The sequence below is a fragment of the Hylobates moloch genome, unplaced genomic scaffold (genome assembly GCF_009828535.3).
Source record: "Hylobates moloch isolate HMO894 unplaced genomic scaffold, HMol_V3 SCAFFOLD_19, whole genome shotgun sequence".
NCBI lineage: Eukaryota > Metazoa > Chordata > Mammalia > Primates > Hylobatidae > Hylobates > Hylobates moloch.
The window spans coordinates 56538568-56563873 of record NW_026652294.1 but is presented as its reverse complement, the minus strand read 5'-3'; the positions used below and the strand labels follow the sequence as shown (position 1 = coordinate 56563873).

General features: G+C 39.2%; 1 long non-coding RNA gene across 4 annotated transcripts in view; it reads left to right on the top strand.

The window, feature by feature from the left end:
- LOC131381999 (uncharacterized) overlaps positions 1 to 25306 on the top strand; it is a 90066-nt gene that overhangs the window by 54460 nt on the left and 10300 nt on the right. For 2 of the 4 annotated variants that reach the window (XR_009211127.1, XR_009211130.1), the window contains exon 6: positions 2106 to 2292. The exons of 1 other annotated variant lie outside the window; for it this stretch is intronic. This is a non-coding gene — a long non-coding RNA (uncharacterized LOC131381999). Of the gene's footprint in view, positions 1 to 983; positions 1356 to 2105; positions 2293 to 25306 lie in introns of those variants that run through there. One more of the 4 variants, XR_009211129.1, reaches the window with a different exon arrangement.

Genomic DNA, 25306 nt, shown 5'->3' with positions numbered 1-25306 from the left:
CTGCAGGTTTTTGTGAAAGGACTTGCTTAAAATCTTTGCTAATCTACCTGAATTTTCTTCCAAAGGCAGTTATATACAATGTTTCTTAAAACTAATTCTCTAAATTTGCAATTTGGCAGCATCCTACTGGGACTCTAGAGGGTTGATAAATCATGGAAAGTAGGTATTCATATAGGAACTATGAAAGCTCTGTGTAGTAAACACTACTTAAGAAGGCCTTACATTTCATAAAAAGTTGGAGATTTTTGTGGAGACTCATAAAATGCATCCTTTATGTCAGTGAAGTTTTTGCTTCTGGGTATATTATACTCACATCGAAACACTCCAGGGATTTTGTTTTCAGCCTGCATATACGACGTATATTTATTATCTGGATAGATAAACTAGACGTATACATTTAAAGGAGTTTGCATCAGCTGCTGCTAGGAAGTTTTTCTTGTGTTAGTTAAGATCCTGTGAAACAACCCTTGACATTTCACTAGCTGCACGGTTTGTAATAAAATCTATTTTAGCCTGAGGTTAAATGATGATTGTGGTCCTCACATCATGGTGGGGGGGGATCCTGGTGGCCAGATTAAAGGAAACTCCACATTCTCATTTCTGACTTCCCTACAAACTTGTATTAAGATCTTAATTGAAAAACTTATTGCCTCTCTCACCAAAATATTGCAAATTTTAATAGTTTCCCCCAGTGAAATTACAAGCACTATATTACTTTTTTCAGTGCCCTTGAAATTTTAAGGCTGGATGGGGGGCTTCAATGTCTGACTCATTAAGTGTTCTATGTCCCTAGAGCATAGTAGGCATTCACTGAATGAACTGAATGAATGAAAAGCTAGAGTCACATTTTAGTGACCTAACTGTATATTTTCAGAGTAATGTAGTGTTTAAAAAAGGACAATGATAACACGTTTCTACAAAGAGGTGCATGACAGATAACACTTCTCTAGAAGAAGGAATTTAGCTTTTGTCATTTGATCTAGGTTTTCAATTACAGAAGCATTGAGAATTTCCTGTGGCTGGATAAGGGCGAATCTTTAAGGCAAGTTGAAGACCCAGGCTGCCCATGTGGACATCAATACTCCCACAGAGCACTCTTCATGAAGAAAAGTGTGGGCTTGCTGTCTTTTCATCAAAACTCGTAGAATTTGGCTGACTGCCTGGTTTATCCCAGGACATTAGTCAGCCCACAAATCCCGCATTTGTTTATTCAGTCCAGAGCAAGTGAATGCTGCCATTCTCTCATCTCCTTTGTTGGCAACACTTTGTTAACCTGAATTGAGTTCTGCAACATAAAATGAAGTGACTAATCTTTTGGGGGGTTCCCCCTCCCAGGTTCTTGTATGAGCAACTAAATCTATACACCACAAAGGCCCATGCTGTCATTTTTTCTCATCCTGCCCCTTTATTCTGACGATTCCATATTGTAGTTCATGAAACCAATACTTTCTAGAGTGTGGCTGAACTGGCGCCAGCGTTAAGAAAAGGAGTTTCCAAACTTTTTAGTTTTGTGAGAAACTGTTAGAGGAAGAGGGAGGTTAGATTGATTATTTATACTTATGTAATCTTCTGTGAATTTGCAGTAGTTATCACCTTGTACTCTCAAAAGTTTTCTAGCTCTGAGTATGTGAGTCTGAAAGTGCAGGAAGTAGGAATCTTAGCACAAAACAACCAGTTTGGATTATCACATAATTAATATGGGATGGAGCTGGAGTATGGACCTGAACAGAATGTATATTCTTTATCACTAGGTTATTTATCTATCTACAGATGTCTAGAAAGACCTGGGCTTTTTTAGCAAAAGTTTGAGAATCTAGGTTTCTAAGTTTCCATTGACCATGAAAGAGTGATTAGTTTTAGAAGACAGTTGGGGGCAACATTGTGCAAGACAGAAGAGGGGATGAAGAAAATCATGAAGCTGAACATGTTTGCCATAGACCCAGGCTGTTTTTCAGCATGTTTCACCTAGCAGCTTGGCAGATAATTCTCAGTGATCATTAGGTCTGTGGAAATTCTATTTGGTTTATAAAGTTTTGGCCCTGACTATGTGTACCATTGATAACTTGTTTTTCTCTCTCTTTCTTCCCTTTTCCTCCAATTCGTAGCCAGAGCTACCTTCCAGATGACTTCTTTCTACCACTTTCTTTCTTCCCAGTGTAAGAGAATGCAAGTATATGCTGATGTTTGGAGCAAGAACATTCAAAAATTTTCTTATTAACGTAACTTCTAATGGAAATACAGTATGCTACTATGGTGCATACAAAGAAGAAATAGCAACGTATATTTGTTTTAGACCTGATTGCTGTCTTTTATTCCTTAGGTCCTCCTTGATGTCTTGTAGACTGTCACTAGCTAATTGTTATAGCCATCGAAGGAAAAAATAAGGATTTTTACTTAGGACATACATAACAGAAAAAGAGATGGTTTAGCAAAAAAGCATAGGCTTTGCAATAAGGCAGCCTTGAATTAAAAAAAAAAAAAGTTAACTCATAACTAACTGTGTGACCTGGGATAAGTTACTGACCCTCTTTAGGGCTGAGGGTCCTAATCTGTAAAACGGAAATTATAATAATAACCTTAGCTAGCATTTATTGTGCACATACTATAAGCTGGTGATAATTTATACACACTATCTCATTTAATCCTCACAACAATCCTGTGAGATAGGTACTATTATCATTTCTATTTTACAGATGAAGAATCCAGACATAAGAAGTGAAGTAAAGTAACTTTCTCAAGGTCGCACAGCTACCATATGATGGAGCTGGAATGTAAATCTCTGCAGTTTGACGCCAGAGTGCATGCTCTTAGTCACTACATTTGTCTACAAATCTAAAACACATAAGACACATAGGAGGTGCTCAGTTAGTGGTATCTATTACTAAATCAGACTATAAATAATCACCAGGCAATACTTGAAAGGCCACAAACAATTTCTTTGGATTTGTGATAATACTAATAGTTATAACTGATTATGAGCGTACCTTGTGTCAGGCACTTCTTTTCATGGTAATTCAGTCATTATTCAAGAGATTTATTCTTATTTTTATTTTTCTAGTGAGAAAACTGAGGCTCAAAAAAGCCAACAAATTTGTTTAGGATTACAAAAATATCAAATGATAGGACTGAAAATCAAATCCATATCCTTCCTATGTGAAAACTTGTGTTCTTTCTGCTCTTCTGCCTTTTTATTTTTATTTATTTTACTTTATTTGTTGTTGCCGGTTTTTTTTCTTGAGACAGAGTCTCACTCTGTCTCAGCTCACTACAACTTCTGCCTCCCAGGTTCAAGCAATTCTCCTGCCTCTGCCTCCCAAGGAGCTAGGATTATAGGCACCTGCCACCATGCCTGGCTCACTTTTGTATTTTTAATAGATATGGGGTTTCACCATGTTGGCCAGGCTGGTCTCAAACTCCTGACCTCATGTGATCTGCCTGCCTTGGCCTCCCAAAGTGCTGGGATTTACAGGCATGAGCCACCATACCTGGCCTGCCTGACTTTTTAAAATTATTAAACTGATATTTATTATTTATCAGATGCCTCTGCCACTTTATTTTTTAAAAATTTATTTTTATTAAGGTGTAGTTAACAAATAAAAATTCTATATATTTATTGTGTACAGTGGAATGTTTTGATATATGTATACATTGTGAAATGATTAAATCAAACTAAGATATCTGTCACCTCATATGCATGCCATATTTTTGTGGTGAGAACATTTATGATCTACTCTCTTAGCAATTTTTAATATTCTGCTGTTTGACTTTTAACCCAAGGCTTGGATTAGGACAGCCTTTGTAGCTTAGTTTTAGGTTCAGGGATAACAAAACTTGTTTTATCCTTTAGGCTTTTGCAACTTGCCATTTTCATAATGAAGATCTGGGGGAAAAATTAGTTTAAATGGTTTTTAAAATAGCCATTAGCTCAAGACATATTCAGCCCAGGCAGGATAAGTAGTTTTGCCAGCATTCTCCTGTAGGTAGATTGGTTGTTTTTTGTTTTTGTTTTTTTTGCCACAGTCTTTTTAAAAAAGATAACTTTTAAAAAACCTTTGTTTTCTGTGATTGATCTCTTTCACTATTTTTTATAGAGGGCCAGGAATATGAGTAAATGATTCTTGGGCTTGGGTGCAGGTGATCCACGTGCTGGCAGACAGAAATCTAAAGGGAAAAAAGAGGTTGTCCTTTGAAGATACTTTTCCTGGCTTGGGTTTTATATTTTTGGATTTGATTTAGTGAAAATTTTTATTGAGGACCTACTGCATACCAGACACTCAGCTACATTATGAGAGGTTTGGGGGGCCTATATTGTCATATAGGGAGGATGAATAAAGAATACAAACAATTATAGTACAAATCAGAATAAAATTTGGCATGCAATGGGCTATCAGATAGTATGGAGGAAGAGAGCATATTTTATTAGTGGAGCTAGGAAATATGTTACAAAGTTGATGGCATTCTTGATGGGTCTTGAAGGATAGATAAATTTTTTTTCTTTTTTTTTTGAGATGGAGTCTTGCACTGTCGCCCGGGCTGGAGTGCAGTGGTGCAATCTCGCCTCCCAGGTTCAAGTGACTCTCCTGCCTCAGCCTCCTGAGTAGCTCGGATTATAGGTTCCTGCCACCACATCCAGCTAATCTTTTTTTGTATATATATATATATTTTTTAGTAGAGACGGGGTTTCACCATGTTGGCCAGACTGGTCTTGAACTCCTGACCTCGTGATTCACTCGCCTCGGCCTCCCAAAGTGCTGGGATTACAGGTGTGAGCCACCGTGCCCGGTGGATAGAGAGAATTTTGACAGGTGAGGAGGTATTCCAATGCAGAAGAATAATAGGAGCAAAAGCACAGTGGTGAGAAATTGGAGGGGAACTGTGAAAATTGCCACATAGATTAGAGGCAGAAAAATAAAGGACGGCTAAGTTTATATAGTGAACAGTGAGCCGCATGGACACAGGTGACTGTTTTTTCCTTTTTGAACCCCTGCTTACTCCAGAGTCACCACCTCTCCTGGCTTTCTGCCAATCTTCTTGGCCACGGTTTCTCAGTCTTCTTTTCTGGCTTCTCTTCCTTGGCCTGAATGCTACATGTTGAGTGATGTCAGCTTCAGTTTTCTTAACCTCTCTTCTCTTAAGTTGCTATCATTTAAATATCTTTAAATATCATCTACATCGAAGTGACCTCTAAACCAGTAATTTTACCCATGACCCATCTCCTCAGCTCCAGATTGTATATAAAACTGTCTACTCAACATCTTCACTTTTGATGTCTAAATCTCTATGTCCAATTTAGAATTCTTGATTCTTTGCTTTCCCTCTCTCCTGGAAATCCTGTTCTTACCAGTCTTTCCCATCTTAATTAATGAACCTGACATTCACCTAGTAGCTTAGTCCTCAAAACTAGGGATTAATCTAGATTTAGTCATTTTTCTTACTCTTGCCATATAATAACATATTATTCTGAGTTTACCTCTACCCAACCCCAAATAGGTAACTGCTGTTTTTGTTATAAGATAGTAATATTTGCCTCTGAGTGTATGTGAGTTATTTTGATAAAAATAAATATTATTTTTAAAATATTAATTTTACAGGGATTGTCTCTTGATTTCTTCCCAAAAGTTAACTCATAAGTTGTTCAGCAGAGCTATGTATTCTTCAATATGTTATAATTTTGTTCCATCTTCCAAAAGAGCTTCACATTCTCTTGGCTTGCAGACTCAGATGCTGTGGATTAGATACACGAGTACATGTTCCTGTATATCTATTATGTAGTGAACATAACAATTATGATTGTGATCTTCCAAAGCTTATATTTTTAATCAAAATTAATTAAATATTCTAAGCCAAAGAATAAAGGTAGATGTAGCATCTAGTCAAAAGGATATTTCTGCTGGCCACACTCAGGAAGACATAAAAATATAGTCGTAGAAAGTGATATAGTATTGGCCAGGTGTGGTGGCTCACACCTGTAATTCCAGCACTTTGGGAGGCTAAGGTGGGCAGATTGCTTGAGCTCAGGAGTTCGAGGCCAGCTTGGGCAACATGGTGTAAACCCCATCTCTACAAAATACAAAAGTTAGACAGGTGTGGTGGTGGGCACCTGGAGTCTCAGCTACTCAGGAGGTAGAGGTGGAGGATTGCTTGAGCCTGCGAGGTGGATGTTGCAGTGAGCTGAGATAGTGCCACTGCATTCCAGCCTGGGTGATAGAGTGAGACCCTGTCTTAAAAAAAAAAAAAACCCAATGATAGGCTGGGCAAGGTGGCTTATGCCTGTAATTCTAGCAGTTTGAGAGGCCAAGGCGGGTGGATCACCTGAGGTCAGGAGTTTGCAACTAGCCTGGCCAACATGGTGAAACTCTGTCTCTACTAAAAATATAACAAATTAGCCAGGTGTGGTGGTGGGCACCTGTAATCCCAGCTACTGGAGAGGCTGAGGCAGGAGATTTGCTTGAATCCGGGAGGCAGAGGCTGCAGTGAGCCGAGATTGTGCCATTGCACTTCAGCCTGGCAACAAGAGCGAAACTCCATCTCAAAAACGAAACAAAACAAACAAACCCAGTGAAAACCAGTATTGAAAATAGATTGCCTCTCCCTTGCTTCATGGTCTATTCTTATGTAATTTTCAAGATAAGTCCATTTTGGTGGGTACTGACAAATTTCCATTTATTTACTTTTTTCCCTTACATTCATTACTTCTCAGTCTCTCCAATGACCGCCTTCGCTGATATCCAAAGCGTGAAGAGACACACCAGGGGAAAACATAGACCTAACACAGGACAAATGGAATTATTAGAAACATTTTCTAGCAGAAGAACACTATTCTGTTGCCATTTGAATCTTTGCTTCTTTCTAGGTTTGAAAATGAGCCTATCATATAAGCCCAAATGTAAACAGAAAGAGGTTGAATCAGTCACGATAAACCCAATTATGCTGTGGTAACAAACAACTTTAAAATCTCATTGGCTTAAAATATACAGAATTGTTCCTACTCATGGCACATATCCATCAATCACCTGCAGGGGATCTGCTCACTGAAGTCACTTAGGAACTTGGACTGATGGAACTGACACTTTTTGGTCACTATATGTATTAATCTGTTTTCACCCTGCTGATAAAGACCCAAAACTGGGAACAAAAAGAAGTTTAACTAGACTTACAGTTCCACATGGCTGAGGAGGCCTCAGAATCATGGTGGGAGGCAAAAGGCACTTCTTATATGGTGGCAGCAAGAGAAAATGAGGAAGAAGCAAAAGCGGAAACCTCTGATAAACCCATCAGATCTCATGAGACTTATTTCACTGTCAAGAGAATAGCATGGGAAAGACTGGCCCCCATAATTTAATTACCTCCTTCTGGGTCCCTCCCTTAATGTGTGGGAATTCTGGGAGAAACAATTCAAGTTGAGATTTGGTGGGGATGCAGCCAAACCATGTTATTTCACCCCTGGCCCTTCCAAATCTCATGTCCTCACATTTCAAAACCAACCATGCCTTCCCAATAGTCACCCAAAGTCTTAACTCATTTCAGCATTAATCCGAAAATCCACAGTCCAAATTCTCATCTGAGACAAGGCTGGTCCCTTCTGCCTATGAGCCTGTAAAATCAAAGCAAGCTAGTTACTTCCTAGATACAATGGTCGTACCAGTATTGGGTAAATACAGCTGTTCCAAATGGGAGAAATTGGCCAAAGCAAAAGGGTTACACGGCCCATGCAAGTCCAAAATCCAGCGAGGCAGTCAAACTTTGAAGCTCCAAAACGATCTCTTGTGACTCCAGGTCTCATATCCAGGTTATGCTGGTGCAAGAGGTGGGTTGCCATGGTCTTGGGCAGCTCCGTCCCTGTGGCTTTGCAGGGTCCAGCCTCCTTCCAGTCTGCTTTCACAGGCTGGAGTTGAGTGTCTGTGGCTTTTCCAGATGAATAGTGTAAGCTATTGGTGGATCTACCATTCTGGGATCTGGAGGACGGTGGCCCTCTTCCCACAGCTCCACTAGGCAGTGCCTAGGGACTGTGTGTGGGGGCTCTAACCTCACATTTCTCTTCTGCACTGCCCTAGCAGAGGTTCTCCATGAGGGCTCCACCCCAGCAGCAAACTTTTGCCTGGGCATTCAGGCATTTCCATACATCTTCTGAAATCTCAGTGGAGGTTACCAAACCTCAATTCTTGACTTCTGGGCACCCACAGGGTCAATATCACATGGAAGCTGCCAAGGCTTGGGGCTTCCACCCTCGGAAGCCACAGCCTGAGCTACAATACGTTGGCCTCTTTCAGCCACAGCTGGAGCAGCTGGGACACAGGGCATTAAATCCCTAGGCTGCCCATGGTGCAGGGACCCTGGGTCCGGTCCATGAAACCACTTTTTCCTCCTGGGCCTCTGGGCCTGTGATGGGAGGGGCTGCCATGAAGGTCTCTGACATGGCCTGGAGACATTTTCCCCATGGTCCTGGGGATTAACATTAGGCCCCATGCTACTTATGCAAATTTCTGCAGCTAGCTTGAATTTCTCCCCAGAAAATTGGTTTTTCTTTTCTATTGCATAGTCAGGCTGCAAATTTTCTGAACTCTGTTTTCCTTTTAAAACTGAATGCCTTTAACAGTACCCAAGTCACATCTTGAATGCTTTGCTGCTTAGAAATTTCTTCCGCCAAATACCCTAAATCATCTCTCTCAAATTCAAAGTTTCCACAAATCTCTAGGGCAGAGGCAAAATGCCACCATTATCTTTGCTAAAACATAACAAGAGTCACCTTTGCTCCCGTTCCCAACAAGTTCCTCATCTCCATCTGAGGCCACCTCAGCCTGGATTTTATTGTCTATATCGCTATCGGCATTTTGGACAAAGCCATTAAACAAATCTCTAGGAAATTCTAAGCATTCCCACATTTTCCTGTCTTCTTCTGAGCCCTTCAAACTGTTCCAATCCCTGCCTGTTACTCAGTTCCAAAGTCACTTCCACATTTTCGGGTATCTTTTCAGCAAAGCCCCACTCTACTGGTACCAATTTACTGTATTAGTCCGTTTTCATGCTGCTGATAAAGACATACCTGAAACTAGGAACAAAAAGAGGTTTCATTGGACTTACAGTTCCACATGGCTGGAGAGGCCTCAGAATCATGGCAGGAGGTAAAAGGCACTTCTCACATGGCAGTGGCAAGAGTAAAATGAGGAGGAAGCAAAAGTGGAAACCCCTGATAAACCCATCAGATCTCGTGAGACTTATTTCACTATCAGGAGAATAGCACGAGAAAGATCGGCCCTCACTATTCATTTACCTCCTCCTGGGTCCCTCCCACAAGACGTGGGAATTCTGGGAGATACAATTCAAGTTGAGATTTGGTGGGGACACAGGCAAACCATATTACTATACCACAAGTTTTTTTTAAAAAACCAAACTTTTGAGAATCTTGTACTGATAATTAATGTCTGGTCTGGAAGTGAAGCAAATTTCTTTTTCTTGCAACTGATTGGCCAGAAACCAGCTAGATGGCCCCACCAAGCCAACATTGGGGGAGAACTGAAATATTTGGCAAACAGCACCCATGACCATCACAGCTGGAAGTTCTCAGTCTGGAACTCCTTCCCCAGGCCTCCCATTTCTGGAACTCTGAGAACAACAATCCAGAAATCTGATGACATCTTTTCCTTTACTAGCCAATATCTGATGACATTTTTTCCTTTACTAGCCAAAAGGGAGAACAATAAGCAAATAAACTCAATTCTCTCCCATTTATACTTTTAGATTTGAGAACCAATTGTGTGTTTATAAGAAAGTGAGGGTTAAGCATCATGAAGAAAAATATAAAGATCTTTAAAAAGTATATAATTGGGCCTATTAGCTACAAACATAGATCATTATTAATATGTCTGAATGACATTTAAAATGCATAATCATAATCAAGCCTGTTAGATGCAAAACTCATCCATTAATAGCAACTAAATTTCATTAGGTAAGTAGTAGTGCTGTGTTTAAAAGAGTAATCTATTTGGAAACAGGAATTAATACTCAGAATATTATTATTAATATATTTGAAAATACATGTGTTTATTTGTCCCAGCCCTTACAAGGTATGTGGTAATGGTTAAGGTATTTCTCCTCTGTATGCCTAAGTTTTCTTCTTTATAAAAAGGGGGAGGGAATAATAGCACCTGATTTTACTTTTGTTGTGAAGATTAAATTTGTACATATATAGATATATATCTATATCTGTAGATGCACTTATATATGTATGTAAAATATTTAGGCTTGTGCCTGACATGAAATACTAAAAAATACTAGCTATTATTTTTATCCTCATATTATTATCAGATATGACACATTCATAATTTAAACAAAAGCCTACAAAGAACTCATAAATTAAAAGAAGATAGTCTTTTCACAAGATAACAAATTTTGGAACAATTTTTTAGAGTCTCTAGACATCTGTTACTGACGTTGTGAGTGAAATGGGTCTGTGAAGGGAAGATATAGGTGGAACTGGGCCAGTGTTTGCAGAGGACCATGATATTTCTATATCTCTGCTGGCTCCCTGTCAGTTCTAGAGCTAGTTCAAGTGAAGCCTCCATAACCTCTGGACAATAAAAATGCACCATGCTATTATTAGCATGATGAATGAATTTATTTTTGTTTGGCTTACGAAAAGTTAATAGTTTTCAAAAGGGTCTTTAGGTATACAATTGAAGATACTACATTCTTGAAAAGGAAATCTTTATAGCATGCAGGTCCCTGGCACTAATACCTCATTTCTGGGCACAGCTTGATATGGAGCTATAGTTTGTGTTTAATCTGAGGAAAATTTAGGTTGGGGTTATGTTTTGGGCTAGCTCTGCTGGAAACATTATTCTCTTTTCTTTTAGAGCCAGGGCTGTGGGCTGTGTCACTTGTGACTTGGCAGCCCTTACTGGGGCTACATGAGGAAGACATTTCCTTAGATGATTCCACGAGTCTTTCTCTGGGGTTCTGAGGTAGTCTCTGTGTTTCTTGGAGATATCGTTGACTCTAAAATTTCCCCTAAGTGAGGTGATATTCTGTTATCTCATGCATGGGTTTTGGAGGCTGAGGGGTGTCTGGGTTGTCTCCACCACCTACCAGTTGGGTAACATTGTGTAGTTTTTTTTTTAAACCTTTCTCAGCTTTAGTTTCCTTATTTGAACAGGGTTAAAAATTGTGCTTGAGAGAAGGAATGGAGATAATATTAGTAGATATTGTTGATGAATTGGGCGAAGCAGAGGGAGGGGGCAAGGTTGACTACCTTTGTTTCTGTCTCAGACAAGTGGGTGATGATGCCTTTGAGGAGATAAGAAAAGTGACGTGTGTGTGTGTATGTGAAAGACAGACAGACAGACACACACACACACACACACACACACATATATATATATATATACAGAGAGAGAGAGAGATTTATAAATTTTGGACATATGGTTTGAAGGCACTTTTCTCGATGCATAAGTGTAAATGTTCAGTTGAAGTTATAATGGTGCTTAGGAGAGAGATCTGAACTGATAATAGAGATTCCAAAGGCCTTTACATCAAGAGGATAACTGAAGCTATAGGAGCAGATGAGGCACACCTGTAAAGATGAGGAAAGAAGAAAGCCTAGGGTAGCTCTGAGAACTTTGCTATTTAGTGTCCTCATAGAGGGGATGGAGGATTCTTCACAAAAAGTTCAGTTTTGTGACACCACATTCCCCTGATTTTACTCTTACCTCTTGAGACACCATTTTTTTAATGAAGAAGAAAATTATGTTGTCTGCTTAAAGTAAGGAAGGCAGGTGTTGGTGGGATTCCTTAATAGAAATATAGAGGCTTAAAATACCTACAGGAGTAGGAGATAGAACTGATCAACTAAAAAGTTGAAGAGATTAATTGAAATCTTAACATCAGAGACCATATGTTTGTTGTGACAATAATCTGAATTATTGTAACAATGTGTTTAGGAGTATTTAGCCTTGCAGGTACCAAGATCGCATTGATCCTGTGTTGGGAGTTTGCCAGGTGTGTGCAATAGTGAGAGAGACATGAAGGGATTTGAGGTTGCTGATAAGTGACAAGTTCAGATGACAACTACTCCTTCTTCAACTCTTTCTTCAACTTCAACTGTCCTTTTTGGGAAAGGCTAGTGGCCTGTGAGGAAACGAAGACCCCAGAGCTGGAGGACTCAAAGAGTTTGGAGAGCAGACGTGTGCAAGTGAGGGTTTTGTGAGCACTGGAGGACAGGCGGCTGAGGCAGAGAGTGTGTTATTTGCAGTTATGATATTGTGTGTGGAGCTATTTTTGGTGACAATGAAGCTCAGTATGTATTTTTTGTATTATTCCCATAGGTGATGGAGGCTTTTTATTTTGCCACAAAACCACTGGTGATGTTGCCTGTGGCCACCTTGGAGATGACACTGGAGGTACACAGGATGTATCCCTGGAGGTGGCAGGGGGTATAAGTTGAGTAGAAAGAGATTTGTTATTGAGTATTTAAGGTCTAGGAACAGATTGAGGGTGTTGGGTGGATTGCCCACTAAGACACTGGGTTTTCTAGCATGATGACAGAAATTGGAGTTGAGGGGGAGAAGAGTTCTATTGTGTCTTGAAGAATGTGATCAGGAGGTATTTCTAATGACACAAACATAAAAGTATACACACTGGTATAGTCAGATGGCATGAGTACCAAGGTGGAAGTGTGATGGTCCTAAAGTGGCATTAAGGAGCCAATAAATTATCATTCCTACTCTTAGCTCTGTGTCAGATGAAATACACAGCATAGTGTGGGGAGAAAATGTTGAGCTTATTGGGGATAGGGTCTTTCCCATAAAGGAAGAAGATTTCAGAAGGCATAGTGGTATGAAAAGAGGAGAAGCCAAAGGGAGGAAGGTCAATAAAGGGTTAAGAATGAGGGGAGGCGAAGTGACTTTTTTTCAGCATATGAGGATTATAGGAATGGAAGCCTTAATTGGAATTAATTGACCACAAATATCCCAAAGATGGAGTGAATCAGTTAGAGACAGAGATACCTGAGGGTCTGAGGGTCTGAAGTAGGATTTGGCCCAGTCATGTATGGGTAGGTTCACCGTGTGGAGCCTGGGGTCTTGAGGATCTGAACATGGGCTGCCTCCTGTGTGCACGATGGAGGCATCTGGCCTGTTCTCCCTGGGGTGGACTCACGATGAGCTGAGTGGCCAAACACACAACGGTTTTCATTTAACATCTCATTTCTAGCCTAACGACAAACCTAAAAGGTAAGCATAACAATAATGTTAATAAAACATCTGCATTTCTCCCATCCTTGGAGTTGTGAGGATTTAATGCAATTGTTTGTGGGAAAGCACTTTAACAACTCTAAATTACGATATATATGCTAGGTTTTATTGTTACCCACAACTTTGATGTATTTCTCTTTGTACTCTTCACTGTATCTGTAATACATTCCCCAGGATAATTAGGGCTACCCTTTAACAAAGCCAAGACTCTTTATTTATAGTGGTAAGCTGGCACCTGGGCTGATTCTCTCTAGTGATTATGTAGTTTTGATGTGGACTGGCATTCTTCCCTGGAGTTTGAGTACCTCCCTCAGCAGCTTCTCCCGTCCAGAAGTTCCATCTCTGTGTTTTTCTATTACAAAGCCCAGACTCCCATCTAGGCCACCCACCAGGTTCCTCTTTCCAGTCTTAAGGACATCTTTAGCTCCTGGCTCATTTGTGAGATGGAGTGGACTAACATGCCCTAAGCAAAGATTGCCAGCCTGGTCTGGTTTTCCAGGTCCTCCTTGACTCGACAATAAAGTAACCACTAGACTTTGAGAATTGCAGTTTTACATTGTCCAGAGTCTTCTAGACTTTCAAGAAGATAGGCAAATATGATTCTAACCAAGATGTATTAATACCTCCTACTTCCTTTGAAATGTAACTGAGACTGTACTTGAGATGTTACAATTTCTTGGAAGGGGGAAGGAAGCTTCTGTGATTGAACAAACTTTTTGTTAAGGTAGCTCCCAAGCAGTTTCAGTAGCTTTGTTCTATTATCACTTTTCTACTGATAGTGATTTTTTTCCTTTCAAGGCCTGGGACATGGAGACTGCTTTTCTGCAGTCTTGGAGAATGAGCTACACCTACCTCAATTATTCAGTGCAGTACGATACTCCAGGTCAGCTATTAAGAGGTGCACACATTATTTTTAGAAAATGTGAGTCAGTCTTGGGAGAAACAAATCTATGCTATATGTTCTTTTTACTCACTTGATTTACAACATACTGTGATGTATTCTTTTTCTATTCAGCATGTTTTTGTACCCTTAGCTCTTTGTTCTGAGCATAAATGTGACCTTTTGGCTTCAGGTGGAAACTCTGCCTCAGAAGCACTCCCTGGACACAGAAGTTCTTTGAATTAGCATTGATTTTGTTTAATCCTTCATGTTCCCCTGGAAGGCTGATTAACCTTAGTGCCTTCTTTCTCTAATAGCTTATATTGAATTATCTCCCTCTGTCTGATTATATCCATTTGAATTACCTGCAAGTTTCTTTTACTTTGTCCTAGAGTGAGGACAATGTGGGTGATGAAGAGCTGAAATCTTCTAGGTAAACATTAGCTTTTTTAAAAATTCTATTTTTTTTATTTTTAAGACAGGGTCTCACTCTGTCACCCAGGCTGGAGTGTATTGGCATGATTACAGCTCACTGCGACCTTGAACTCCCAGGCTCAAACCTGAGCAGCTGGGACTACAGGTGCACCACCATGCATGGTTAGTTTTTAATTTTTTTTTTTAGATAGGGGGTCTCACTATGTTGCCCAGGCTCATATCAAATTCAGGACCTCCAGAGATCCACCCGCCTCAGCCTTCCAAAGTGCTGGGATTACAGACATGAGCCACTGCACTAAGCCAAAAACTCTTGTTCAAATTACATTTTCTGCCTTAGTAATGCTGCTTTCCTAGCTTCTGAGAATTTCTAAGACCTGATGGTAACTCTATGGCTAAAATTAAAATACGAATGTCCTTTTTAAAACTGCACAATCTCTTTGCTATTGTCAATAGTGCCTCAATAAACGTAAAATAGCAAAGAGATTGTGCAGTTTTAAAAAGAACATTTGTATTTTAATTTTAGCATACAGTTACCGTCGGGTCTTAGAAATTCTCGGAAGCCAGGAAAGCAGCATTACTAAGGCAGAAAATGTATTCACAATAGCAAAGACTTGGAACCAACCCAAATGTCCATCAATGATAGACTGGATTAAGAAAATGTGGCACATATACACCATGGAATACTATGCAGCCATAAAAAAAGGATGAGTTCATGTCCTTTGTAGGGACATGGATGAAGCTGGAAACCATCGTTCTGAGCAAACTATCGCAAGGACAGAAAACCAAACACTGATGTTCTCACTCATAGGTGGGAATTGAACAATGAGAACACTTGGACACAGGGTGGGGAACATCACACACCAGGGCCTGTCATGGGGTGGGGAGAGGAGGGAGGGATAGCATTAGGAGAAATACCTAATGTAAATGATGAGTTAATGGGTGCAGCACACCAACATGGCACATGTACACATATGTAATAAAGCTGCACGTTGTGCACATGTACCCTAGAACTTAAAGTATAATAATAAAACAAACAAAAAAAACTGCACAATCTCTAGTATTCAGATGGAGACTAAGCATGATTTTTCTTATAAAAGAGCAGATCAGAATGTTGTATCTTTTATTCAGAAGACTGGACTTAATCACTGTTATCTTTAGTACTTAGTGCTGCTAAGGCTGTGTGTTCAGAATGAGGATAGGATGTCAAATAAATGAAGCTTCATAGAACAAGAGCAGGGTTGAGTCATGTAAGCAATGTTTCAGCTTCCTCGCCTAACTTAGCATCAAAATGTGTTATTGTCATTACAGAGTGCTGATTTAAAGAAAAATAAAAAGAACACACACACACACACACATGCGCACATGCACACACGTATGTAGCTACATGTCTAGGAAGGATGTGGAGAGTTGAAATATGAAGGCAAAATAAAGCATCTCTTTCAAAGTATAGAGCCTACAGTGGTTAGCACAGAGCTGGCCACATAGCAGGGGTTTCATAAATGCTTGTTGATTAAAGTCTTTTTTTTGAAAGCAATAATGTAGAAGCAAAGAGCCTAAAGTGTTTTCATAAATCTTAAGAGGTAGGCCTTTATGTTCCAATTCAGCAAAACACAAATTTGAAGGCAATCTATACATTGGGGTTCAGGTGAGGAAGGCAAAGGAATCAATGAAATTGTAAAAGCTTTCCAAATTTGCCTTTTCTCTTAAAATTGTCTTTCTCTCATTCTCTTCTCCCTATTTCAGGAATCCAAATGTCCTGTTTCATCAATCTTTTGTTCTCTGACTCAAGATAACAACAATTTATTGAGCACAAGCCATGACTTGTGGGTCTGTGTAGCCCCCAAGCTCCATAGTTCAATATCTGACACATAAGAGGGGCTTACTCTACACTTAAATGTTAGTTTTGTCCTCACTTTTTTCTCTTTCTCAGAGATCTCCCTTTTCCCCTATTTGTATAAGCATGAAGAAAGCTTTCTTTTCATTCTCTCCCAGTTTAATCAGACAACTCCACATACATACATCTTTGTTCACAGCTATGAACAAGACAGAAAAGGTCCTGGACCTCAAGGACTTTACAATCAATCTGGGAAGGCAAACATTGAACATATAATGTCTGGTGTGATAAGTGTTAGGGCAGGAAAACTCAGAATGCAAGGGAATACAATCTAATCTAGGAGATCATGGGAAATATCACTGGGGAATTTGGAACTGAAAGAAAAATAAGATTTGACTAGGGGAAATTGAAGGATCAGGGAGTCAGTCGGAGAAGAGTGTCCCGGCAGATGAGACACTATGTACCAAGCCCCAGTTTGACAGAGAGCATGGTTTACAGAAGGAATCTAAAAGGTGTAGTTTCCGTAGCAGAAGTGTAAGGGTGTTCCTCATAGGAGGCCTCTGTTGAACTCTTTTCCAGTGACGTAGTGTGTGGTCTTTAAGTGGCTTTGCAATGACAATAAGATCAGCATTGCATTACTGAACGAGCTCCTTTAGTAAACGTGGATACGTGCTTTCTGAATCTATTTGTTTGTTTGTTTTTCCCAAGTCATAAACAGTGAATCAAGCAAATGAAACATAATCAAGCTTGGATAGTATCTTCCACTAATTTCCTTGTTCTTAAGTAAGACTGACAGTAAACTGATGGTCAACCTATTCAATGGGCTTTAACAAGTAGTAGCCACATCCAAGTCAACAGTATAGGCAATCAGGGCCCCTGGACTACAGTGAATCATGGGAATTACCCCAGGGACCTATGCTTTGGGGACTTGTCCTTGCTGGCAGCTATAGATGCCATCAGAAACTCATTTGCACACTCTTATAACCAAGATAAGGGCAATGGTTAGTCCCTTGTCACTGCATGTTAGCTTTCTTTCCCTTTTCTAGGCTTTTTCAGATGCCTCTTTTACATTATTACTTTTCCTGTGTGAAAATAATGAGTGGGAAATGGGTAGGTCATGCAGAGCGATAATTTCATTTCTGGGCCCCTGTCTTGCAGCTCCCTAAGTAAAGTTTTGCACCTGGCACTCCTCTGGCATAATAACCTCTGGCAAACCCTTGGGTAATACAGGAGTAGCAAAACCCGTGGGGAATGGAGGAGTAGCAGGAATATTATGATTAGCTAACAAATACCCAAAGTACATAGAAATTTTTTTCTCGAATTAACCACTATGGTTGAGGAATATAGATTAGTGACAAAATTGTGCACTCAACAAACTCCGTTAAAAGTATTTCGGTATTCCCGTGAAAGAACTCCTAGGAAAATGATTCACTGAGAGATATATGACTGTGTAAGTATTGAGAAACAGTCTTTCTTTTTTGCTTTTTGTTTATTTAATAGACATTATAGTTATACATAATTATGGGATACAATTTGATGTTTCGATGCATTTTTATGTTGTATAATAATCCAATTAAGGTATGTTTAGTGTATTCATCACTTCATGCATTTATTATTCCTTTTTGATGAGAACATTCAAAAGCCTCTCTTCTAGCTCTTTCGTAATACCAATACCTTACTGTTAATCATAGTCAGTTCTCCCCATCTTCTTCCCCTTCCTTCTTGCTTCCCCAGTCTCTGGTAACCACTGTTCTATTCCTTTTTTTTTTTTTTCTTTTTGCGGAGTCTTGCTCTGCCGCCCAGACTGGAGTGCAGTGCACAATCTTGGCTCACTGCTACCTCCGCCTCCCAGGTTCAAGTGATTCTTTCTATTCTTTGGGAAAGTGCATTATCTAATACTCAGGTGCCTCAGATTTAATGGTGGTAAATCTCACTCATTTTATGAAAAGCAAACAAACACTATCCTCACAATGGTTAGAAGGCAAGATCAGCTCAACTTCATGAAAATATGACTATAAAACCATTTATTATTGCCAAGTGGTTGGAGTGGAGTTGAGAGAATGATGCATTATTTTAAATTGTGTTTTAGATGACAGAACAGGAGTCAGTAATGTTCCAGTTTGGAGGAATTAGAGTTAATTGGTTAATTGATTGATTCGATTCAGTCAAATTTATTGAAAGACTGCTGTTTCAGACACTGTATTTGGTCCTGGGAAAACACAGATAAATAATATGTAATTTTATTATAAATTAATAAAATAGTTTTTTCCCTCCAAATGTCAGCAGTCCTTGGAAAAGACATGTAAACAATGAATATACAGTGATACATAGTCCAGTCAAGGTAGGTAGGAAGGTCTAAGTACAATTGAGTGGTCAATTTCACTTCAGGGAAGGGCAATGATCAGGGAAGATTTCCCAGGGAAAGTGATGCTTGGGCAAATAAGTAAGCATTTTACAGAGAGACAAGGAAGGATAGTACAAAGGCCAAGTGACATAAGACAACACCGTACATGAAGGAAACTACCATCAGGCAGAGCTGAAATGTTGGCACATGGTGAAGTGCTGGTTACTGGTCCCAGCCATGGCAGTAGTGTAACAAATGCCTGCCTCTGATGCACAGCAAGATATTAAGGTTCCTCAAAATAGTTCCTATATTTTATAAATTAAGATAGACATTAACAGAAGCTCATAGAATCAATTAATGCAAATGTAAGTGACCTAAGAGGCATTTTGTTCAGCATAGTTATTGATTTTGCCTGACCCAAAGGATTTGAATTTGGGAAGATGTAAGCCTAGAGTAGCTGTCAGTTATCTTGTGAAACGTGGGTATTAGAAGCAAGGTAGAGGGACACAGCGGACCAATGGGGGAAGATTAGGTCCTGGTGATGTGATTCAAACCACTGGATTAAGCCACATCTGAAACGTCTATTTCTGTACTCTTCAGTTACAAGAGATAAGTTAGTTTGAATTATTTGCTTAAGTCAGTTTTTAAAAAATTCAATTGCAACTTAGGGGATACATCAGGCCTCTTCATTTTACAACCTAGGAGACTAATATCTAGTATGACAAGGTGACTTGCCACCAAATGGCTGGTTAAAAACTGAGACTAGGACCCAGATCTAATGACTCAGAGGCCAGGCTTGGAAATATCTAGCTTGCTTTGTTTATTTATTTACTTATTTATTTATTATTTATTTAGAGATAGAGTCTTGCTCTGTCGACCAGGCTGGAGTGCAGTGGCACGATCTTGGCTCACTGCAAATTTTTAAAGCATCTACATGTGAGGGCCTAAGTATACAAGTACCTAGAAATCTATTTTGCAGCAACTATATATTTGATAGCGTGATTGAGTTTAGTTTAAAGATGACATTTCTAAGTGGTAGTGCTGTCAAAAGAGCATTGCATTGAATCAAGAATCTGGCATTCTGCGTTCATAGCTCACTTTTGCCACTAATTATTTTTGTGACCCTGGGTATTTCTTTCTGGGACTCTGTTCATTGGATATGAGTATCTCTAAATCTTCTTCAACTTCTATGATTCTAAATAGAACTACACTCAATTAGGAGATATACCTAATGCTAAATGACGAGTTAATGGGTGCAGTACACCAACATGGCACATGTATACATATGTAACAAACCTGCACATTGTGCACATGTACCCTAAAACTTAAAGTATACTAATAATAAAATAAAAAAAAGAAGTACACTCAATTTTCAAGTATCCATTGTGGATTTTATATACTGCTATGTATCCTGAGAAAATCTTCCTTCTGAATTATTTTTATATTAATGAGTTCAACTTTACAAATATTTACTGAACACCAATTATGAGCTAGGTGATGTAAAAGTGAATAGTTATTTCTAGTCAGTATTACTTACTTACTTTTGTATTCCATAGTGCAGTTTGATATTGTTTGTAGTTCCAAAGCATTAAACAATGCCTTTTAATCTAGGACATGTGGAATCTTCAAATAAGAGCAGAATTACAAAGAGTTTTAGACCGCCACTTTGCATCATTCTGAGAGGCAATACCATAAGTGTTCGGCAGCCAGAGGAAGGGACAGAGGAAAGTCCTGAGCAGTGCAGGTAGATTAAGAACTAAATATGCCTACAAAAGCACATTCATGCCTAAATATCATTGCATTTGGATCATAGGCCTTGAGAAGATCTGTACCATCACTATGGGTAACTTGGGCCCATTTAGAGTACTTGCCTCTGAGGGAAATAAAAATTTGCTAGCAATTTTCTCTAAATGACATTATCATAAGCACTTAATTCCTTGATAGTTTCTTTTAGATAATTTTTTTATAATGAAGCAATTAATTTGATTCACCAAAGTAAATTTCTAGTTTATATAAAGACCAGATCTGGCCTATTTCTTAGCTTGTCTACATTTGAGTAGTTCCATTGCTGGAAAATGACCCTGGAGCTTTTCAATCTCATTTGAAGAGTCCAGGGTACAGACAGAGACACTAGTTATGCAGTTTACTAAAGCCAGGTTCCATTTCATCTCTAATAATTTTTGCCTGTGTGAGCCTCCACATATAGCTTAAGCTATCTAAGCCTTAGTTAGTTTTGTCATCAATCAAAGGGGAATAGTGATATCGCCCTCCAAGGGTTGTACAACATGGTGGTTATTTATAGCACAGCCAGAATAAATGTTATTAGATAATATAGTCTCAGTCAGGTTTTCCTTGGACCATGTTTTAGTGGCATATTAGACTCCAAAGAAGCAAAATGCTAGGAGCACAAGACAGCCTAACTTGTGAGTTGATGTACAGTGTGAAGATGCACAACAGATTTAGAATTTCAGTTGACTAGAAGAATAAGTGGTAGAATTTGTCCCTGGTTGACTACTGTCTTAACTTTGTGTCTTTGGGGAAATATTTAAGCTCTCCAGACTTCTATTTCTTCATGGTTAAATCGGGAATAATATTCCTTGCTTATTTCGTAGAAATTGAAAGAGATAAGTATGAAAGCATTTATGAGAGTGGAAATCATGAGTGTGAAAGTTCATGCTATTATGGCACAATTGATGTTGAAAGTTAATATTACAGGCCATTCCTTTTTTGCACAGTGAAAATTGTTTTATATCCATATTGGCCCCGTCACACATTAAAATATTATTTTCTCTTATTAATTTCTATGAGAGTAATACTGTCTTCATACTTTTATAAAGGGACCTAGGAAACCAATATTTGTCTAATGTTTCGGGCTAAAGAGTAAAAAGGAATAGGCATACTCTTGAAAATAGATGGCTATTGTCAATATTTTTCCTACCAAGAAAATAATTCCCTCTCTATAAAAACTGTTACTGTTTAGAGCAATATTTTCACGATTCAAAAAGATTATCTGAGCATGTGTCCAACCATAACTGACCCCTGCGAAATATTTCTAAAAGCACTGTGCATCTAGTCTGGGAAGTATGTAAAATTAGCAAAAATCCCCTAGAATTTTCACACCAAGCCATGTGTATTTAATATACACCACCTCAAAGAGGAGCATTACCGCCCTAGCACTATGAGTGAGGTGAGACAGAGAGATTTCTAAGAATATATGGGTGTAATTTTCTGTTAACTGAGAGTGATTGACAGTTCGTGGAAATCTGCCCTCCAAAATAACCTGTTTTGCAGCACCCTTAGTTTTATTTGATATGAAGAAACTGCCTGTTGTTTTGACCCATTTAGCTACTAGGAACTCTATTTACTACCCTAACTGCCTAAATCCCTATGGATAAATTAGGCAGTATCTGTTTATTTTAGTTTAGATTTATTTTTAAAACCAGTGTTCCTTTGACTGTTCTTACTATTTCTATTTGAGAGTTGGTTGAAATAAGATCATGTAAATAAAAATACAATGCAATCTAGATCTAAAGCCACTGTACATACCTAGACAATTTTTTTTTTTTTTTTTTTTTTTGAGGCAGGATCTTGCTCTGTCTCCCAGGCTGGAGAGCAGTGTTATGATCACAGCTTACTGCAACCTCTGCCTCCCAGACTCAGGTGATTCTCCCACCTCAGCCACCCTAGTAGTTGGGACTACAAGTGTGTGCCACCACACCTGGCTAATTTTTGTATTTTTGTAGAGATGGGGTTTTGCTATGTTGCCCAGGGTGGTCTCGAAATCCTAGGGTCAAGTGATCTGCTCACCTTGGCCTCCCAAATGAGAAGGATTACAGGTGTGAACCACTGTGCTTGGCACCTAGAGGATTTCGATAAAATTTGAAGTCCTATAATTTTAAGATCACATTTCCAAAGGAAGGAGTTTTGCTTCATTTCAAATGCATGGACAATGAGCAACTATATTGTTTTGGTAAAACTAGTAGTCCCAAATAAGAAAGAGGGCCTACTAGTCCCTAGTAGTCTAGTCCCTTGACTAGAAGAAAAAGTCAAGCCCAATTTATTTTATCTGCAGGACTTGGTTTAAGGGGGATTATAAAACTACCACCACATAAATTCTTTGATGAAGAGGACATAGGGAGATGTAGGGAGTACTTCAGAGATGCATCTGGTCACTCTCAAATACATAACACATTCATATAAATATACATATCCAAGTAAACCTCAGACTTCACATATTTGTTTCCTTTTGTTTCCCTGTTGAAAATCTTTATCCAAGCTGACAATCACTGTACACTGCTCATGTAGATGCCACTGCTGAGAGGTGGAAGCTGAGAGTAGAGTGGGCTGGGGAGTGACTTTCTTGGGACTATTCTGCTTTTCTTGCACTTTACTAGGTTCCTGTTCTCCCCCACCCACTACCTCTCCTGGGCACTGATTCCAGGCAAGTGAGATGTGTATCTGTGGACTATGGTTAAGTGAAAGCCTTTGTCCTGGAAAGCTCTATCTGGTTTCTCTTAAGCCAGACAGACCAGCTTGCCATGAAGGCTTTCATAGGCTCTGGTCCACACTTTAGACTTCCAACTGGTCTGCTACTGACATTCTAGACTATTGTTTCTCCAAGTAATGAATGAGTATACCATTGGTGGTGGAAGAGAGAATTTTAGGTGGTACATAGACAAATGTTTTTATTATGATTGTCATGTATTTTTAATTCATATGAGAAAAATGTTTTCCATTCATGGTAGCAATATACAGTTTCTTCTTTAAATATATTTACTTAAAAATGTGAGTTGATTTAAAGAGAAATATTAATAAGACTTCTGGAGAAACTCAGGCATGACAAAAAACATGAAGGTGACATGTGAGTAGTGAGGTTTAGAAAGCACTGCAATGTTATAGACTCTAGCCTAGCTCCCGGCCTATCCCCAGGCCAGTTAACTAGTTGAATTCTCTCAAGAGTCAGGATGTCTTTGCCTGTTGGCCTTTACCTTAAGAATGTCAGGCAGTGATGAGGAATCACACCTCAGGAGATTGTAGGAGACCTTTAACTTAAAGAGTGGTGATGAATATGAAAGAAAGAGTCATAGTATATGACCAAAGTAGAGAAGACTTTGAGACTCAGCTATTGGGATGTAGGAGGGTTTCCTGTAAAAACAAATTCTTAACTGGGCTTCAAAGGATGAACAGGAATTATCCTGTGGAAAAAAGGAGGAGAAGAATGACATACGCCAAGTTTGTTTCTTAAAACCACAACCCCCAAATTGTGAGCTCTAGGTCTTAATTTGGTGGGGATGGGAAGCACCAGTCTATCTGTGACTTCTTTGCTGACACGGGCTTTCAAGTGCATGCAACTTGACATTTACAATTTCCTCTGCAAAAGAAGAAAGGAACAGGGTGATGGTGCCTGTATGATCAGTTGCACTTATGGGTGCAACAGCAAAGGAGGTGGGACACCTAAGGGACAACCGTTCACATGAAATGAAGCAGGGATGAGAAGAAATGCCCCTTTGTATTTAAATGAACCACTTTATTTTCTGGGACTGTTAGAGCAGAGAAACTATATATTTCTAAGAATGGGGGCTCTGCTCAAATCTTTGTACTACAGTACAAAGAAGGGTGAGGGCAGGAAGCAGTGGTGATCTTGCTCTTTTTGGAAGAGTTTGTGTCTGTCCTTTTAAAGTCAGGTATGATTGATAGGAAAGTCAAGTACTGGCATCCTCAGATTGGAGAGGTTTTTTTTTTTTTTTTTAATGGAGTCTTGCTCTTGTCATCCAGGCTGGAGTGCAATGCCACGATTTCAGCTCACTGCAACCTCTGCCTCTTGGGTTCAAGCAATTCTCCTGTCTCAACCTCCCAAGTAGTTGGATTACAGGCACCTGCCACCATGCCCATCTTAATTTTTGTATTTTTAGTAGAGACAGGATTTCACCATGTTGGCCTGGCTGGTCTTGAACTCCTGACCTCAGGTGATCCACCCGCCTGGGCCTCCCAAAGTGTGGGATTACAGGTGTTAGCCACCACACCTGGCCTGAGTTTAACATAAACAAAGAATTAAAAATAATATAATCTCTCAAAATAGCAAAGAACAGGGTTGTCTAATCAATATCTATAACTACTTATTTTTAATAGCCACATTACAAAAGTAAAAAGAAACAGGTGAAATTAATTTAATTTAATTTTAAAAATATATTTTAAGGTATACAACATGATGCTATGAGTAAAATGGTTATTATAGTGAAACAAATTAACATCTCCATCATCTCACATAGTTACCTGCTTCCCTTCCCACTCCAAACCCCTCATTGCAAGAGCAGCTATAATTTACTCATTTAGCAAAAATCCTGAACACAATACACCATTTTTATTATTTTTTAAATTTATTTTTTTGAGACAAGGTCTCACTCTGTCACCCAGGCTAGAGTGCAGTGGCGCGATCTTGGCTCACTGCAACCTCCACCTCCCAGGCTCAAGTGATCCTCTCACCTGAGCCTTGCGAGTAGCTGGGACCACAGGCACGGGCCATCACATTTGGCTAATTTTTATAGAGACAGGGTTTCACCATGTTG